This window comes from Camellia sinensis, chromosome 7 (genome assembly GCF_055761805.1).
Source record: "Camellia sinensis isolate YWXY chromosome 7, ASM5576180v1, whole genome shotgun sequence".
Lineage (NCBI taxonomy): Eukaryota > Viridiplantae > Streptophyta > Magnoliopsida > Ericales > Theaceae > Camellia > Camellia sinensis.
Window position 1 is genome coordinate 161,796,892 of NC_138967.1, and position 17,899 is coordinate 161,814,790.

Here is a 17,899-nt window from a genome sequence, read left to right on the forward strand (position 1 = left end):
GGTAACCTCAAGCAGAGAGGTAGACATGCCTCAAGGATCATTAGAACATCATGAATTGATGTGTGACAACTCTCGGCATGATGGACTCGGCATAACGTTCGGCCGAAACCAACTATTTTAATCCCTTTTCTTTATGTCGGTTTCATTGATTTTAAGCCAATTTTATTAATCTTTGCCATTCTTTAATCGATTTGTCCAAAGTGATGGTTAAGTCCACTAAATGAGAAGAGATATCAAATGAGAAGTGATTCTTGGCATGAGAGAGAGACTATGCCTTGACGATGAACCTACGTAGAGATTAAGCTATTGAGCATGGGTCTCTTTCCCATGCCTTGAATAACCGTCAATCAGTTGAAACAACCCTCAATCAAAAAAGAGAAGAAGAAAAGAGAGAGGTTGCAGAAATGATTATGCGACGTTGCTTATTAAAATGAGACTCTTGAAATAGAGATTGAGTAAAGAAATGATATCAACTCAAACAACTCAGTGTCTAAGGCCTAAACAACCGAAGCCATGAGTACGTACAACACAACAAGCAAAGTAATCAAAGCATAAATTAATTAAATAAGTTAGGACAGCCCTAAATAGCCCCAAAACATTAAAAAAAAAAACAGTGGCTAAAAGTGTGTTAAAAGTGCACAAAAAGATAGACAAAAGCTAGAAGACACTAAATTAGTAAACAAAGACAAGGAGAGGTGGCTAACCCTTCCACTTTTTGAGACTTTAAACCATGTTTTCTAGCCCTTTTTAAACTTTGAAAATCAGTTTGAAAACCAAAGAAAAGAGTGCAAGAACAAGAGGTATAAGCTATGAAGTAGAGTGCAAGAAAGGGGGTTAACCCTCTCTATTCTTTGGTAGCTATTCAAACCCAAGCTCCAACACTTGAAATAGATTCAAACAAGACCAAAATACAAGAAATAGGTAGAGAGAGATAGAGACGAAAGCAAAGAGAAAGGTGATGAGTTTATACCTCTTGAAGGGAACAAGCTCTTGATCGCGCCCAAAACAGTATTTCTTGCCAAAAAGAGCGAGAAATAAATCAGCCAGTTGTCCATTTCTTCTAAGAGATTGGAAAACTGGCTGATTCGCGCCCAAAATAGTATTTCTCGCCAAAAAGAGCCGGTCGGCTCCCAATGGCCACGACTAGCTCCCAATAAGGCACGGTTGGCTTTCAATACACTCCCTTGTCTCTCTATTTCAAGCTCAGTGCAGAGCAGCACAGGGTTCAAAAATGAAATTCTGGGTACAAATAGTGCAAATATGAAAGGCTAGGGATTGGTTCAAAACTTGAACTTAGATCCTTCGTTGAGAATTCGAACCACACTCAACGCAACTTTCATCATCGAATGCTCAAGACAAAGCGTGCAAGTCTTGCAGATGCTCAAAAATGGGATGTCTACAGTATGGGATTAATATTATTAATCCGTGGGCCCAATAATCTTGTATTTGTTTTGAAATTTTATTTCAAGATTATTAATCCAATGGATAATTAATCTAACAAATTTGTAGGATTATTAGTAATGGGGTAAGGGTGGGATTATATATCCTGAGCTAGGAAATAAAAAGACTCTTTTACCCTTGACTAAAAATTAAAACACTTATTATTGTTATATAATTTTATACCTTTGTATTTTGTATTTTTATTTTGCTTTTATTTATTTATTTATTTATAATTTTTTTCAAAACCACATTTATGAAGAAATCTTGATAAAGTAAAGATTGTGAAGAAACATTGATGGAGAGTAAGATTGGAAAAGAAGATAAATATAGTTGTAATCTTACATTTTCTTATCCAATGCAAATCAAACAATAGACAATGGGATAATTTATCCTACTAATTCAATTGAATAGTAAATACCATACTAATTTGATGGATTATTAATACCTTCACTATTAGCCTTGTGAATCAAACACAGCCTAAAAACATAAAATTAAAGGTACAGGAAGATACAATATATCAAGAGAGGTTCAAACGGTATAAAATACTCTTACTACTGCTATTTGCGCTCATACAACCAACCCCTCGGCCTCACGAATTTTTTTAACAAAAAAAAAAAAAAAAAACCAAAACAAGACCAAAAAAAAAAAAAAACTATTAAAAAGAATTTAACTACAAAATAAATAAATAAAGGATGAAACCCAAAGTCAAACCACACACCACCAGACATGCACAACCACACTACTCCTAAAGCATATGCACTCTTGATTTATCTTTTCCATAGCTTTTTCATACGAGTAATGTTAAGGATACCAAATTTTCTATCAAAATGAATGGCCAAATGTCTCATATAGGTATGGGGTCATTTTGTAGAAAATTTGAAGCCTATAGCATTTTTGTTTTCACCCACTGATCCACAGCATCAAAAAAATAAGATGCTTGTGTAAAGAAAACCTTCATCGCTGTTCTGCTACTTCGATGCCTGACCCTTCTGCCAGCCTTCACCCACGCCTAATACCTCCGCAGGACTTCACCCACTTCATGGCCGAACACCGAAAGCATAAACACACCCATGGCCGAAACTTCCCAAATCGAAAACCCACTAGTCGAAACACTCAAACACCCATGGCCAGAACTCCCACGGCGGAGCAACGTTAGCCAAAACTCACACCCATGGCCGAAACACGCCTCCCATGGCCGACCTCCATAGATCTGAATACAATCCACCTCTCAAACTCCCACTCGCAAATGATCGGCCAAATGAAGTTCCTAAACAAATCTGGATCATCTTCAACACCCATGTTTTCCCAAAACAAAGCGCCAAAAACCCTCCATAGATCTGAATAGAGTTCACCCCTCAAGTTGTAGCACTTGTACTTAGAACTTTTGGGAAGTTTATTTGAATCCTTTATTTTATTTTGGGAATCTTTGGTATTGTTGTGTCTTGGTTTTAGAGGAGTATGATCCGATTTAAACTCGTTGGGTTTGTTTGTTTGTGCTTATTCTTCTCAAAAGTTCCTTAGGAACTTAGAAATTCTATTCTAGGATCGACACCAGCCTTTCTAAGGGTCAACCCTTACCTGTTGGTGAAGTTTCTGGAAGTGTTGTTGGAATATAGGGTAGACACCAGTCTGGGGAGGGTCGACCCTCTTATATTGCAGAATCTGTGTGTTAGTTGCTGGAAAACAGGGTCGACCCCGTCCTGTCTAAGGGTCGACCCCCTTGCTTGTGCCAGATTGTCTTTTCTACCTAAATGATCGACCCCCTTGCCCGAAGGGTCGACCCCTGTGTGTGTGTGTGTGTGTGTGTGTGTGTTTTTTTTTTTTTTTTCTAGATTTTTGGGTTCGAATAGGCCCTACCTTTGGGGGGGTTTTGGGCCTATTATTTTATTTGACCTTAGGGCTATTCTCTATTACTATAAATAGACCCAAACCACCTTTTCTCTCGTTATTTTCCTCCCATTTTTCCTCTCAACCCATGATTTCTCTCTTCTCTCTCTAAAACTTGACTTTTCACACTTAGATCTTCAGATCTACCCACCTAGAGCCATCTTTTCACCTTGGTCCTTTGGGAAAGGTTGTAGATCTTGTCAAGGGTTTCCTATTGATCTAAGTAGTTCGTGGTTTCATCACCAGTGATTTTTGGGTTGTTTTTTCTTCGCTTCAAGAGGTAGGGATATTTTTACTCCTTTCCAATACTTCGTCTATAGATAGATATGTCATAGATTTTATTGCATAAAAACCATATTCATTATGGATTTTCTTGAAAGCCATGAAAGAAGGCCTAGGGTTTGATGTTTTTTATTGGAGTTGTTAAGTTGTTTGTTGTTGGGTTATTTGGGAAAATGATTTATTATGTTTTTGAAGAGAGGGAGGAAAGCCGTAATTTACTATTATTGATTTAATGAATTAAAAAGAGAGGAAAGCCCCAATTTAATGTTATTGATATAATGGATTTTAAAAGGGATGAAGTTGAATAATCCTTATATATTTTGCTATTATGGGTCGTATGATTGTGTTTATATCAAAAGAAAATAAAAAGGAGAAGTAACCACGGTGTTGGTTTTGTTTTAGACTAATCACGTGAAGTTGAGTTGAGTTATGGTTTTAATACCAATGGAATTGGTTTTGTAAAATAAAGAGGATGGATTTGGCTTTGATTTTGTAAAATGACGAGAATGAATTCTTAGAAAATGGTTAGAGTTGTGTGGATTGGAAAATAAAGAAAAGTGGTCTTTCGAAAGAAAATGAAATCATCACCCTTTGTAAATTGATAATGAACTTGAAGTCAGATTTTGGAACCTTTACATATTATCACTGTTATTGGACTGAAAGTCTTGCGAAAATTGGATTTTGTTTTTCCTTGCGTATTAGATGTAGAGATGGATAGATATGAATGTAAATGGTGTAGTTGGATATTTGTAATCTCTCAGCTATGAAAATATAGACAGTTTATCTATTTTGGAGAATGTATATATGTTTAGAAATATATGTTTTGGGCTAGCGGTGGAGGATAGCTATGATTGTTGTAGAAATTACATGTGGACTAAGAGAATTGAAATAAATCCTTCATTGGTTGTCATTGAATATGACAGTTTGATTAAATTGTTGAATGTGTGAATTTTGGTAGTAATTATATATGACACGGCTTTAAATACATTGTATATGTATCAATGTTTGGGAGGAGATAGGGGATGTACTCCATTGTTTGGGAGAAGATAGGGGATGGACTCCATTGAAAATTAAGTTGGCCGTAGTGTCCAGGGTGAAAGTCCTAAAATCTTATATATATATATATATGGGTGCCGATTCCCTCGGATGAGAATTCCATAAAATGGTAAAATTGAAGTGTTTGTGTAATAATTGTGATGATTGAGAACCCCTGAGTTGGTTGGGTGTCTAAAATGTAATGAATTGGCTCATGAATTGAGATGAAATAAATTAACTTGAAATGAGTTGTCATGAAATGAAGTAAGACTAAATTGACTAAGGGTGTATCATTGACTTGGTGTTTTGTTATAGAAATGTGTATCCTTGGTTTATCGTGCTTAAGGCAGGTAGAGCAGAACACGTTTATCATTATTGTCTCAGTATATCTGGGTATATTATGGGATATGATGGTTATGGTTCTAGAAGGTCGAGTTGTCTCATTTGTTGAGTAGATAGTTGTTGGTTGCTTGTTGTTTCCCTTTATACTGAATGCATATATGTAAAGACATGAATGTGTTGGAAACAAACGTAAGTACTGTATCGAGATTGTGAACATGTTTCAAGAAGGTAAAACGTATTGGGCTTTGCGAAATTGTTTTCAAGAACTTGTTATTGTCATATGAATTTTGGGAAAAAGGTAACAAGAAGAAAGAAAAGTAAATTGCATATGTTGTTGAGCTAAATGAATGATTTTGAGAAAAGTTCATGTATAAGTATATTTCTGTATAAACCGTCACTATATGATATAATTTAAAGCATTCATGATCATAACTATCTGTATGTTGTTATTGTTTAGGATCATATTGGGATCCCTACTGGATTTTATGTTCATCTCACGTTGCTAATCCTTTTTCAGGTGAACGTCAATAAGGGTTTCAAGATCGAGGATCTTCTTTATGTGTTGGCCACGGGGCCTTTTATTTGTAAGCGGAATGCCATTGATGTAAAATGGTTAAACCGTTTCTTTTAATTTAAAAGATGTATGCCTATGGGCAGTTTATTTATTTATTTACTTATTTTTAACTCATGCTGCATTCACTTCATATTCAAATGAGAGAACCTTTAATAATAGTACTCGTTATTGTATTGCATTATCGCACATGATCTCTGAAATTGTATTATAATAAAGGATTTAGTAATAGTAGCCATTGGCATAAAAAGTGGGGCGTGACACAAGCTCCTACTCGCATAAGAATGCCCGAATGAATATCCTAACCAAATCTGGATCGTCCTTTATGCTGACCCAACGCCTACCTCATTCTCTACTTTATCCCCTATTCTGAACACCTCTGTGGATCACAAAACTCCTCTATATGAAAGCTTCCGAGATTAGTAGATCTGATAAGAAAACCCCAAAGAAATCCATCTAATGTGCACCGAAACACCAAAAATAAAGGTCCACAACAACAAAACAAACCACATTTGGGTGGGAAAAACTGTGGGGAATTCAAGTTTATTAAAAAGAAAAACCATATACAAACACATTGCAAAAGCTAGGCCAGCCGACCGCCATAGCCAATGGCGATGGCCAACCGGCCAAAAGTGAGGCTTGGGGTGAGGTTTTTAGAGAGAGGTTTTAGAGAGAGACTTAAGCAAACGTCGGACGAGATAAGGAAGGAGATCAAGAAATCATATGAAAAGATCATGCTGTCTAAAGATCTAATTAAAAAATTAAAAAAAAAAACTTTATCAAAATACTAAAATAAATGTTCTAATCAAAATATTTCAATCTCTTAGAATTTTTGCTACAAATTATAATAATTAAAATGTGAGAAAAACAAATTTTGAATATGACAAAAAAACAAATTTAATAATAGATTTTAATATAAAAAATATATAGTATTTAAAATAATATTTAAAAAAGTGATATATATTTTGGAATATATTATTTTAGTAATTTTTTGACTTTTTAAGAAAAGATATGCAGAAAAGTAAAGAGATAATGTGATTTAAAAGGATAAAAAAGATAATAAAAGCTTGTTTGTGAAGAACATTTGGGCTAAAATAGTCATATAAGACAAAATATGCTATTTTAACTAAATATGACAAAATGTCATATCAAACTCATAATCATTTCATTTTTTTCTCTCACAAAAGTCAAAAAAGCAAAAAAGCCTATCACAAACAAGGCTTTGTAGCCCCAGACTAAAATAGCCAAAATGTCAAAAAGCCAACACACATCCGAAACGAGCTCTAAGTATGTTATTTTAGTAAGTTCCCAACCAACCCTTTAAATAAGAAAAAGATAGAGAGGGGGCGAGTAGGGAAGGGGAGAATATTAGAGACATGTTGTAAAGAAAGAGGTGCGAGAAAAGAGAGTGATTTTACAAAGAAAAATGCTTGAGACGTACATTTTTTGTGACCCCCACAACTTCCAATTGATTTGTGACTACTCATTCTATTTTTTTTTCCTCTCTCTTTCCTCTCTCTTACAAATGCCATGGGGGTCTGGGGGTTGCGGCGAGTTTGGAGCATAAACTTGGAAACAATGAAATGTGATAGCAGTCAAAACGGGAAATAAAAGGCGAGAGGAATTGAAAAATCAAAGGGCAATTTTCGTTGCTTGTCACTACTCCATCAAAGTGAACTCCTAATATTCTCCACCACAATATGGTATGATTACAAGACCATTAGGTTAAGCTCAAAGTCTCTATTAGTGATACTCAATTATAATTGTAAAGTGTTTATTACAATTATAATTGACTCCCACAGGAATTTAGTTCATTTTTTGGGGAAAATAACAAATCAGTGTTGGGTTGAACTTTTTTTTTCCCCTCAAGTAATGGTAAATTTATAAATTTTAATTATTAAAGTGATAATTTTTTTTATGTGTATGTAATTATTTTTAAAAAAGTACACCTAATTTGTAAATTCTCCTTCATTTGCAGTGAGAGAAAAGACAGTGATTTTACAAACATAGAAAAAAGTGAAATAAACTTGGAAACAATGAAATACAAGAGTAGTCAAAAAAGAAAAGGCGAATTGCACTGACACTCCCTATAATTTGAGATTCGTATTATTTTGGTTCATGACTTTTTAATTGTGATAAATTTGACTCTAAATTTTGAATCTTGCTCTAAATAAGGATAATTGAAGATACCATTGCTCAATTTCAGGGACAAAGTCATCAATTTAATAAAATATAAACTAATTTGATAAAAATAAATATCAAAAAATTATTTTTGAATTTTTAAAAATTATTTTTACCCATCAAAGATAAATTATGTAAAATTGATAAATTTTTACGCATTTATTTATTTATTTTACTAAATTAATTTTTATTATGCATTTGGATGATGATCATGTAATATGTGGTTGTTAGGAATCAATATATTTAATATATGAAATATTTTTAGTTTTGGATTTTTTGATTTAATGGATTGGTTTAATAATGACATCAAAGTTGTCGCCATATTTGAGTTTTGAAATAATAGAAACTAATTTAATGAAAATAAAAACAACCATCCATTACATGATCATCATCCAAACACATAATAAAAATTAATTTGGTGAAAATAAATAAATAAATGTGTAAAAGATTTATCAATTTTACATACTTTTATCTTTGGTGGGTAGAAATAATTTTTAAAAATTTAAAAATATTTTTTTAACCTTTATTTTTGTCAAATTAGTTTATATTGTATCAAATTGACAAATTTACCCTTGAAATTGAGTAATGATATTTTTATTTGTCCTTATTTGGAATAAGATTTAAAATTCAGGATCAAATATGTCACAATTGAAAAGTCAATGATCAAAATGATATAAGTCTCAAATTATAGGAACCATTAGTATAATTTATCTAAACAAAAAAATAAGAGGAGAGAGGAGTTGAAAAATCAAAGGGCAATTTTTGTTGCCTGTCGCTAGTCTATTAATATTCTCCACCACAATATGGTGTGGTTACAAGACCATTAGGTTAAGCTCAAAGTCTCATTAGTGATTCTCAATTATAATTGTAAATTGTTTATTACAATTATAATTGACTCCCACGGAAATTTAGTTTATTTTTGTGGAAAATAATAAATTAGTGTTGGGTTGAACTTTTTTTTTTTTCCCCTGAAAGTAATGGTAAAATTTATAAATTGTAATTATAAAGTGATATTTTTTTTTTATGTGCATGTAATTATTTTTAAAAAGTACACCTAATTTGTAAATTCTCCTTCATTTGGGGAAATGACAAATCATTGTCGCTTCTCAAAAAAAAAATAAAAATAAAATCAGTATAGGGTTAGAATTTTTTTTTTCCAAATTAACGGCAAAATTTATAAATTTTGATTATTAAAGTCATAATTTTTTCTTTTTGTGTATGTAATTATTTTTAAAATATACCTTTGATTTTTAATTTTCCCTTCATTTGGAGAAATAACAAATCAACGTAGAATTGTAATTTTTTTTCCCTCAAAGTTATGGTAAAATTTATAAATTGTAATTATTAAAGTGATAAATTTTTTTCCGCGTATGTAATTATTTTTAAAAAGTACACGTAATTTATAAATTCTCCTTCATTTGGGGAAATAACAAATCATTGTCACTTCTCAAAAAAAAATAAAATAAAATAAAATCAGTATAGGGTTGGAATTTTTTTTTTTTCCAAATTAATGGCAAAATTTATAAATTTTGATTATTAAAGTCATAATTTTTTCTTTTTGTGTATGTAATTATTTTTAAAAGATACCCTTGATTTTTAATTTTCCTTTCATTTGGAGAAATAACAAATCAACGTAGAATTGTAAATTTTTTTCCCTCAAAGTAATGGTAAAATTTATAAATTGTAATTATTAAAGTGATAATTTTTTTTTATGTGTATGTAATTATTTTTAAAAGGTACACCTAATTTGTAAATTCTCCTTCATTTGGGGATATAACAAATCATTGTCGCTTCTCACTAAAATAAAATAAAATAAAATCAGTATAGGGTTAGAAATTTTTTTTCCAGATTAATGGCAAAATTTATAAATTTTGATTATTAAAGTCATAAATTTTTTTTTGTGTATGTAATTATTTTTAAAAGATACCCTTCATTTTTAATTTTCCCTTCATTTGGAGAAATAACAAATCAACGTAGAATTGAAAAAAAAAAATTTTGATTAATAGTAAAATTTATTAATTTTAAGGGCTTTGTTAAAGATGCATTAATTTCTCTAAACTCTGCTGTCATAGAAAATTTGAAAAGATTATAAATGCAATATTGGCCATGTTTGGTAGAGCTGTGGGAAAATGCTTATAGCTTATGCCTAAACAGCTTATAGCTTATAACTATGAACATAAGTTGATTTCTAACTTATAAATTAAGCATCTTCTGCCCCACTCAAAGAATAAGCTGATTTCTGACTTCCAAATGGCTATAAGCTATAAGTTATAAGCTAAATCAAACACATCAAAATAACTTAAATTAAGCTAAAAGCTGAAATAAGCAGCTTTTAAGCTGCACCAAACATGCACATTATTAGAGATCAAACTACTTTTTTCTTTAATACTTTGTTTTTAATAATTTTCTTTTTATATTTTTTATAATGGAATATTTTTTTAAACAATTTTTATTATAAAAGTGAATGTCCTTTATTTTAAATGACATTTCGTGATTTTTTAAATTTATTTTTAAATGTTCTTTATTTTTTATATTTGTTATAAGTTTTGTATTGATTTTCCTTACACCATATAGTTTAATTATAATTGAAAATAAAGGGCATTTAAAATTTTTTTAAAAAAATCCACAAAATATAATTTTAAAAATAAAATTCAACTATAGTTTAATTATAATTAAAAATAAAGGGCATTTAAAAATTTTAATGTAATTTTAAAAGTAAAATTCCTTTGTTGATTAGTATTATGAATTTTTTTATATTTTCTAGAAAAAATTATGACAAACATAAAAAATAAAAACATTTAAAAATTAAAAAATTAAAAAAAGTGACGAAATGTTATTTAAAAATAAAAGATATTTAATTTTATAATAAAAAGTATTTAAAAAAGTATTCCATTATAAAAAGTATATATAAAAATACTATTGGGCAGGTTTGGCATATCCCAAAAAATCTAAAAAGTTAAAAAGTTATTATTATTCATCAAAAAAAAATATTAAAAAATTAATTTTACATAAAATTATTATAAACAACTCTAACGTCCCCACAGACACATAGTTGATTTTTTAGAAAAATTGCGCAGGCAAGGTACATAAACAACACGGTGCTATTTGACCCATGTGGGCCTATCACGTGTCCCGTTTTGATAATCTGAACCGTTCAATGTGTATAACTCGTTGAGTACTATATGCTTGGAAAAAATCATATTGATCGGATATTGCTAACTATAAGATCAAATCAATTTTGTGTAAAAAAAAAGATGGTATTATAGTTAATAGTTGAAAAAAAATAATCTGATCAGAAAGCTATCGATATTCGATCAACGTGATATTTTGCAAGTATATAGTACTCATTAGTTCTACACATTAACGATTCCAATTAGTAAAACGGGACCCGTAATAGGCCCCTACGAGCCGACCAGCACCGTCCAATTCATTGCCCAAAAAAGAAGGAACCATCTCCTAGCCTATACTCTGCACACGTTGCCTCTTAGGACATCCCACCGTACTGTCTATTATATCTCAATCTTCTCCTATACACTAATTTATACAACTTTTAATACATATTTTTTTGTAAAAAGTCAAAAAATTATCTCAAATAATCATATTTTTTTCTCAATTTTTTAATTTAAAAAGTCAAAAAACAAACTTATTTAGGACATTCCAAACAACCCTAATGGAAAAAATAAGAAAAATGATAATTTGGACTTTGTCAACAAAAACTTAAATTTTAATTATTAAAATCATTAAATTTTTTCATGTGAAAACGCAATTTGCCCAGACATCAAGATAGAGATAGAGAGGACAATTGATTCAGACAAGTGATGCTTTTTGACTCAGTCCCTGACCACTGCAACCCTAAATCGATAAAAATAGATTGATGGTAAACTAAATCCATTTTTGTTTCCCCAAATATAACTCATTTTTCCCAAATAAAAAGCAGAGAGGAGTGGAAGAAGTAATGACCTTTTCGGTTTCCGAAAACCAAATCCATGTTTAAAAAAAATTAATTATTTTTTTATTTTTTATTTTTTTGGATATTTTTATTTTTAGTCAACAATTTTAATATTTTAACAATTTTTTTTAGATGCAATTAACCTAAATATACTTATAAAGTATGATATTTATAGAAAAATCTCTATAAAAGTTCATCAAAAACAAAAAAAATACAAAGAATCAGTATATTTTCATATTTTGTGTATTTATTAAATTTTTTAAATATGCTTTTTACAAATATTTTTACTTTTTAGGTGTATTTAAATTATTTGCATTTAAAAAATAAAAAATTTACTTAAAATATTAAAAAAATTATTAAAAATAAAGCAATACAAAAAAAAAGAAAATTAATTTTAAAAAAATTAATCAAACGAACCAAAGTGAATTTGGGTTGAATACCAGTTTTACCTTGTCATTTTCCAGGTTCATCGCGACTATAAAGTTACTGATATTGACTATAAAGTTCCTGGTAGTTTGGGAAGAATTTTTTAACTAGACTTTTTAATATTTTAGATAATTTAATTTGGCTAAATTATTTTCATTTGAAAAGAATTTTAAAATTTTTTGTTTTTGATTTTTTTGCTTTTTTTGTAAAAGAAAAAATGAAATAATTATTGTATGAATGCGATATTTTATCTTATTAATTTATTTAGTCTTTTTTTTTTTTTTTTTGGTACTTTTTTAGTCTCACCCTAAATCTAACTCACTTATCAAATGAGAATTACATAACCTCAAAGGATTGGCTCAGTGAGCACACTTTGACATCTGGAGGTGTACTCTCTCCAACTCTTAGGTGCAATATTCACTAAGGGCTATTTTGAAAAGTTGGCTTTTAGTCACTTTTTTTGATTTGTAGCAAAATTAAAAATTGGCTTTTTTGTTTTTTTTTTCATTTGGGAAGTTGGTTTTTAGTCAACGGTGAAATTAATCTCTTACCCTCATGGGTCAAAATGTGTTACATATGTGAAGTTGTAAATATTTTAAATAAATGGGGGTAGTTTGGTAATTTTATTATGATTTGACATCATAAATAAATATTAATCAAAAAAGTCAAAAGTCACTTTTTACCAACTTCTCAAATCATTTGTCTAAAAAAGTCAAAAACTTGGTTAAAAACCAAAAAGTCACTTTTTACCATCTTCCCAAAATAAGTCTAAATACAATAAACTTTTTGTAAAAATATTTATAAATTAATGGTAAAAAATTTTATATATATTAATAATTAAATTTTTTCATAAATATGTATTTATTTTTTCTAACACCCACGCGGGACTTTTATTACCGCAATAATTTTCACGTTGTACATCAGAATAATCATTAACTTTCTTTTTTCCTTCTTCCACCACCATGCGATTTTCAAAAGTTATTTTCGCTGGAAGAAAGATGAAATTATGTGGAAAAAAATATTGTCTTTTTTTATTATTTTTTTTCCATTTTTTAGACAAAATTAGGTTTTAGTTTTAAAATAAAATAATATAAAAAAATTAATTTTGAAAACGAAACCAAACCAACAAATGTGTTTGTTGTTGAGTGTTTTTTTTTTTTTTTAATATGAAAATTTACACATAAGTCTTAGGCTCTATTTGTTTGTGCTCTAAAAATAGTTTTCAACACTTGAGTTTGAGCATGATGTTTGGTAAGGGTTTTGGAATTAATTTTCCAAAACTCTGCCGGAAACTCTGTCTATATGTCAAAGCATTCTGTTTGTTGCAGAGGGGGCATTTGAGGGAACGGGGACGTTCGGCCGGTTGTCCGAAACAGTGAATTTTTTTTTTTTTTTTTTTTTTTGCAATTGATTTATATAATCGGAAAAAATATTTTCTGAAAATTTTTAAATTTTTTATATGCTTTAAAATAATTTTGAGTTGTATGTTTAGTTATGAGTTGTAAATTTTTGTATCACATATCAAATGTCACATCAACAATTCCCCACTTAAATCAAACCTCTTTTCGAAAACTATTTTCAAAACTCTTTACCAAACAAATTTTTTACACTCAAATCATAATTCTACAACACACAAACTCAAAATATAACTCATACTCTCAAATCACATTTACAAAATACAACAAAACGCAGGCTTAATTTATGAATTTATATTCTATTAAGTTCTAATTAAGATATTTTGGTCCTTCAAGTCTCATTAAATTTTTAATATTGCCCTTCAAACAATAATTATTCATCATTGTGTGTATCAATTTCCGACCACACTGCCAATCAAGTACTCAGCTAGTGAACACTGGCAGAATAAATTAAGCCCGAACGATCTGTCACAAAAAGAAGAGATTCCGACGGTAGTTCGTCCACCCGGAGGCACTCCGATGATCAAATCAGTTATCTTTCAAAGATAACAAAAGTACTTAACTCACTATTCAGAGTACAAAAAGCATACTTTAGACCCATGAGGATGCCTCTTTTTTATAGCCAACACAAACCTAATCCCAATAGAAGCCTAGCTTCAATGAACTTAGGATTACTGCTAATCTTGAACTCCCAGTAAGATTGGGATAAACTCTCTAAGAGTCTTATCTTTACCCAAACTGAAGTCCTCTCTCATTCTAAGACTCTTGTCCCTCATCCGCTTATCCCGGATTCTGGTTTCTTCGCAGATAACCTCGGTCTAGCCGAGATCATCTCGGCGTCATGACCAGGACACGTGGCAACTTAGCTGGCATTTCGGTGACACCTCGGCCACGTGTTTGTCATTCAAAAATTATATCTCCACAACTGTCCCCTAAGTTCTATTACCTCGGCATCCTGAGTTGATGGAACCTATTTTATTCATTCCTTTAATCATGACCCTGGTTTAACTTCAACTTGTAAATTTTTCTTAAAATTTCAGCAAGTGTTAAACATGACATTGGTTTAACTTGAACTTGTAAATTTTTCTTAAAATTTCAATAAGTGTTAAACATGACATCGGTTTAACTTCAACTTGGAAATTTTTCTTAAAATTTCAACAAGTGTTAAACATGACATCGGTTTAAGTTCAATTTGTAAATTTTTAAAATTTCAACAAGTGTTAAACATGTCCTCAGTTTAACTTCAACTTGTAAATTTTTTTTTTAAATTTCAACAAGTGTTAAATATGACTTCGGTTAACTTCAACTTGTAAATTTTTAAAATTTCAACAAGTGTTAAACATGTCCTCGGTTTAATTTCAACTTGTAAATTTTTAAAATTTCAACAAGTGTTAAACATGTCCTCCGTTTAACTTCAGCTTGTAAATTTTTCTTAAAATTTCAACAAGTGTTAAACCAATCTTGGCTTGAAAATTCTAACTCCCAAGCATTATTCTCCAGCCCTCTGCATGGCTTCCACCTCCTCCTTTGTGGACCTTATATAAAGTCTTTAACTTAGGCTGAGTTTTTCTCTTCTTGGATTTAATCATCTAGGCCGAGATCTTGTCTTCTGGAATCTGGGATCTGTTCACTTTAGGCTGAGCTCTTCTCTTTTCGGACCTAATCATCTAGGGCGAGATCGTGTCTTCTAAGATTCTCCATGCCAGACCTCCCGCGAAGGCTGGTGAGAATGTCCCTTGGTCCTGCCATGCTGAGGGACTGCAGGAACCGTTTTCTACCCCCCTTTCTGGGCACCTTTCTTGGCCGCTGGAATTGGCGTATCTTGTAGCGGGAACGGTAGTTGCATGACGTTGTTCTGCATCAGGAAATTGACGACCGTTTATAGGCCCGCCAATTTGTTCGTCATTCCCTTCATCTCGTCATCTCTCTATAAGCATCTATCTTTCCATGCCTGGAGGTCGTCCTCGTTATAATACCCACTTTGGTCCGATTTCTTCAGTACGTCGCCCTCTTGGCCGACGTTCTTTCCTCCATGATTCTTATCACGAGTCTCTTCGTTGCAGTTGTCTTCTTCGACATCAAGGTCAATATGTTTCCCACTCTCAGTAGGGGTGTCGTCCCCAACCTTCTCTTTCTATCCGTCGTTGGCCATCTATTCTCCTTTCTTTCCCACAGACCGTGCCAAATTGTGTGTGTCAATTTCCGACCACACTGCCAATCAAGCACTTAGCTGGAGAACACTGGCAGAATAAATTAAGCCCGAATGACCTGTCATAAAATGAAGAGATTCCGGCGGTGGTTCGTCCACCCGGGGACACTCTGACAATCAAGTCAGTTATCTTTAAAGATAGTAAAAGTGTTTAACTCACTATTCAGAACATAAAAAGCATACCTTAGACTCATGAGAGTGCCTCTCTTTTATAGCCAATACAAACCTAGTCCCAATAGAAGCCTAGCTTCAATGGACTTAGGATTACTACTAATCTTGGACTCCCAGTAGGATTGGGATAAACTTTCTAAGAGTCTTATCTTTACGCAAACTGAAGTCCTCTCTCATTCTAAGATTCTTGTCCGTTATCTGCTTATCCCGGATTCCGATTTCTTCGCAGATCATCTCGGCCTAGCCGAGATCATCTCGGCGTTATGACCAGGATACGTGGCACCTCGGCTGGCACTTCGGTGACACCTCGGCCACGTGTTTGTCATTCAAAAATTATGTCCCCGCAATCATTTATGATTTTCTATAAATGAACATAATGATGTGACATTTATTTTAATTTTAAAAATTTTAAAACATCAACTTTCAGATTGAAAAAACTATAAAAAAAATTATGCTTTTGAAAAAATAAAAAAAAAATTTTTTATGCAAAATTGAAAAATTTGTGTCTATAAAGGAGTATAATGATGGAACATTGATATACAAAATTGAAAAAAAAAATTAAAAATGAAAAAACTGATAATGTTCTCAGTTTTAAAATTAGAAAAAAAATTGATAATATTCTTGAATTTATTATATAGTTGAATCAAACCAATAAGTAGAACGGCAAAAAATGTTTAATCCCATACTCCGTTTTTTTTATCAGTTAGTGAAACAATTATCTGGAGCATTACTATACAAAATTGATAATGTTCTTAATTTTAAAAATTAAGAAAAAATTGATACTATTATCAATTTTACTGAATAAGTCTTATTGATTTAAAAATTTTTAGATAAAATTTGAATTATAATAACATTTGTAATTAAGACATTTAAAAATTTTTAGATAAAATTTGAATTATAATAACATTTGTAATTAAGACTTTTAAATAATTACTTTTTTTTATTAAAGTAATATTTTTTAACAATTTGTTCCTTTCGTAAGTCATTTTTTATAAAAGGCGCAGCATGATGAGCAGATCACATCAACCAATAATTTTTCTTACACGAACTTATTCAAAACCTTTTCCGACTTGTAACTAAGGCCAAGTTTGACATAATTAAAAAAAGATAAAAAATTAAAAAGTCATTATTCTATTTAAGTTAAATTATTTTATTTAAGTCACATCACATTTCTAACACATCATTTCAAATCCAATCCAAACCCAATTCATATTTCATAAAAAGTCAAAAAGTATACTTATTTAGTCTTCCCAAACTAGGCCTAATTATTGCATTAATTCCATGTTGTCTCCTCATAGTGCCATAATATTGCTCAAAGGAATTTTTGTTTTATTTTATTTTATTCATGTATTTATTTGTTTTTTTATGTAAATTACAAATATAATTCCTGAAATTTATTTAAAATATAGATTATTTTGCTGATTTAAAAAATTACAAATTTTATTTGTCAAAATTTTTTATTTAACAAAAATAATTGAAAAAATAAAATTTTTAAATATTTTTTATATGATAATAAAATTATTTAAATTATTAATTAAATTAAAATTTTAATATTATTAATTAAATTAATAATTTATTAATAAAATATATTATTTACTATGAAATTAAAAACTTTAAAGCGGGATGTAGGGTGTGTTTGGTTTAATATGGAAAATGTTTGGTAATTCAAAATTTTGTGATTCAGATGACTCAAATCTGTTAAAACGACGTCGTTTTACACTCAAAATCTGTCAAAACGACGTTGTTTTGAGTGATTTGAACCACAAAATTTTGAGCTACCTAGCATTGTTGGTTTAATTTTGAGAGAGTAATTTTTAAAAATTATTTTGGGGAGAAAGTTTAAAATTTTTGTTTATTTGTTTGGTTGTGTATTTTGAAAGTAGTTTGAGAGTTTGTAATGATTTGATATTTTGTTATAATTGAGTAGATATTTGTGAGAAAAAAAGTGACTGAGAATGAGATAATAGAGAGAAAAAGTGATTGATGAATGT